The sequence below is a fragment of the Myotis brandtii genome, unplaced genomic scaffold, assembly GCF_000412655.1.
Source record: "Myotis brandtii unplaced genomic scaffold, ASM41265v1 scaffold1418, whole genome shotgun sequence".
Lineage (NCBI taxonomy): Eukaryota > Metazoa > Chordata > Mammalia > Chiroptera > Vespertilionidae > Myotis > Myotis brandtii.
The window spans coordinates 51,254-54,880 of NW_005355071.1; positions in this window are offsets into that span (position 1 = coordinate 51,254).

Here is a 3,627-nt window from a genome sequence, read left to right on the forward strand (position 1 = left end):
TGGCTGCCGGCCGCCATCTTGGCTGACAGTTAATTTGCATAAGGATATGCTGATTAGCCAATGGGAAGGGTAGTGGTCGTACGCTAATTACCATGTTTCTCTTTTATTAGTGTAGATGGAGGATGACACATTTATCAGAAGAGAGTTGCTGAACAGACAAAACAATTGAACATGAGAGATTAGTGAGCAATGTCTGAAGTCTTTGAGCTCCTGAGACTTCACATGTCTCCTCCCACTTCTTCCCCATCCTTTTCCCAATGGAGATACATCTTCACACAGACACGAGCCCAGGAGGTCATGTGGTGTCTCTAAGGCCTGCTGGTCTTGCCCTCACCCTTGTATCCTTTGATCACTATACTCTAAATGCCAGGGACAGGGACTAAATGAGATATTCTTTACCCTGCCAGATCAAGTCCCTCTCCTACTGAGGACTTTTCTCTGTGAGGAAGTTGTCAGTCTCCTTCCCACCAGGGTCCAAACTACTGCATCTTGATTTCCTTTTTTGTGGACCTCAGCTTGGCCCAAGGAACCCATTCCATCCCAATACTGTGACAAGGTACTCACATTTGGTGCTAAAATGTTCTGACCTGCCAGACAATTAGGTACATCTGCTGCATCTCAGCCTCTGGCTCCTCCCCTTCTAATACAAATGTGTTTTCTGTTCCTGAGACAAATTGCAAGCTCTTTGAGGGCAAGATTGTGTCTTATTCATCTTAGGTAAGTCCACAGTGGTTTATCCTCTAAAACATTGCTGACTACCTGACTTTCTGAATGGGGCCCAGATTTACCCCCATTTGGAAACCTAGGGGCTCACCACTAGTGAGTTCTAGGAACTTATGAGAAAAGTAACCTCTCCAACCAATGCTTGTCCTTGCCACCAGGGGTCAGAACTGGTGCTCAGAAGCCCAGAGCCCAGGGTGGTGGGGAGCAGGCAGAGAAAAGACAACAGCAAACTTGAGCTTCTATTCCTAATGGCTAGTGAAGGAACTCCCATTACTCATAAGAAGAATCAGCCCACCACATGCACTGAGCCCTAGCATTGGTAGGATGTGCCAGAACACAGGGCTTGGTGAGATGTGGGCTGGAGGGTGAGGAGACAGAGTCAGACAGTGGTAGGGAACCTGGGATGGCATAGAGACCCAGCCCTGGTGCTTTGACCTACTGTGTGACTTCAAGCAGACACTTTTTACTCTCCTCAATTTCCCTCTCTGTTAAATAGGAGGTTAAGCCAGAGTATTGGTTCATAAGCAGAATTGCTTATCAGTATAGTCTGAGGAGTTTTTTTCAAAACACACAAGCCCCAAGACCTCCACTCCAAATCTACTGAGGCACTGATGCAGAAACTCCAGGAGGTGGCGCAACCATTTCATCTCTGAAGAAAGCTCCCAAGCTGATTCCTCTGCAGATCCCTGGTGTGAGAACTGCTGGTCTGGGTTGTTGCTAAGTGCCCTACCAGCAATGTAGCCCCTGCCTCTTCACAGAAGTCTTTGGCAAGGGGCTTCACAGGGCACCTTCTGAGCCTACCTTCAAGCTCTTCTCTTACTCTACTCCCAATAGTCACAATGGCTATCTAGGGAGGGTTCTTTGCCACTGTCCTCCCTAATCACACCCTGGCTCTGTGACCTTGCTGGGTGGAAGCCACAGGGCTTCGGAAGTGCCACTTCCGCTGCTTGTAGGCAGCACACCCCAGGCTATCTGCTCTGCCTTCTTCTCAGGAAGTGTCATTTGTATAAAGGAGAACTTCAGAGGTCTCTGCGAAGGAACCATCACAGGACTGGCAGTGGGAAGAGAATCATCTATGAGACAGGAGCTGGGAGATAGGGGTCTTTAATGCGACAGAAAATAAAAGGCAAAGGGCAGGCCCTCCTGGCACTAAGAATAAGAGTAGGAACCACTCCTTCCATCTGGGCAGTTATTATTAACCACTTTATATTTTGAGCCTCAACGGCAGCCCTTGAAGGTAGGGGCTGTAATCCTCAGGTCTCCAGGCCCCACTTTCCTGACTACTGTTAACATAAAAACATTCAAACCTGTAAAGAATTTTTGATGATCAACCTTTTGGTTGGATAATGGAGTCCAGAGTCCCATGGTGCTAGGAAGCCTCATTCCTAGGATGTCTCAGTGTCAGCATTTGTCTTGCTGAACAGGGTGGACCACTGGGGATGAGGTAAGACCATAACCTGAGATGGCACTTAAGGTCAAATTATTATTACTCAAAATAAAAGACAGGTAAATGAGAGGCAGTCAGATCCTGTATGTCCTTGTTGAAAAGTATCTTGGATCATTTCTAATTTTTGAGCCACCATGATCCAAATTTTTTGCTGCTTGTCTTAGGTTTTGTTTTTCTGCATCTAGTACAACATTTACATACAAGGAACAAAAGCAATAATATTAAACCAGTAACACTGGTTAGGAACAGAAAATGTCTAATATTAGACAAGGAAGGATCTGAGGGGAAACAAGTATCTACTATTATACAGAAGTTCCAATTTTTCTTCTGGGCAGTTAATTACATCCATTCTATATTTAGAAAATATTCATCTAAAATATTCACCTAGATTAGATCCATATATAATTCTACCAGGGGAATTATTAGGGAGGTGTTCTTGGAGAGGTTTATCCAAGATAGGTCCTTTATAATAGATATAGCCTGAAAAATGTACCAAAGCTTATATTGATAGTGGAAGACCACCAGTGTGTGGCCAACAAAACATTAACTTCATTATCATAGCTGATAATCAGAATATCATTGTCTAGTAAGTGGGAAAGATTAGCAGGTACCCAAGTTAAATTTTTCATGTCTAGTAAGGAGAGAGGTCTGGGGACACAGATATTGTTTCCACTAGGAAACCATAAGGAAGATAATCTACACTAATAATAGACAAATATGTAAATTGACCGTGCCTCTGCTACACCCCACAGCCAATCAGGAGGGAATATGCAAATTAGTGGGACAAAGATAGTGGTAGCCATGGAGCCAGCCAGAGTGCACGGGAGGCTTGGTTCGCCCCCGGCTATGGAGGAAGCCAAGCTTCCTGCTCGCCTGGGCTGGCTGCTGAAGGAGGGGCCTGTGGGCGGTGGTCATGGAGCCGGCCTGAGCGCGCAGGAAGCTTGGGTTGCCTGGGCCTGCCTCCATGGGAGGGGCCTGCAAATGGCCCACAGCCCCTCACCCAGGCTGGCCATGCCACCATCAGGGTGAGGGTCCCCCCTGGGGGGCATGGCCAGCCTGCAAACAGCCATCAGCCCCTCACCCAGGCTGGCCAAGCACCCCAGTGGGGACCCCCACCCCAGTGGGGGCACGGCCAGCCTGCAAACCACCACAGGTCCCTCACCCAGGCTGCCCTGCCCCCCAAGGGAACCCCCAGCCTCATCCGGGACACCCTTCAGAGCAAACCAGCCGGCATCCACCTGTGCACCAGGCCTCTATCTATAGTAATAAAAGGGTAATATGCTAATTCGACTGAGAGACCTTCCAGGAGAACTTCCGGACAATCTTCTGGACAAAGCCATGGTGGCAGGGCTGAGGTAGAGGCGGTTAGGAACCAAGAGGGGAGGGCAGTTGTGGGTGATCAGGCCAGGATGGGATGGCAGTTGTGGGTGATCTGGCTGGTGGGGGGGGTGCTGGTG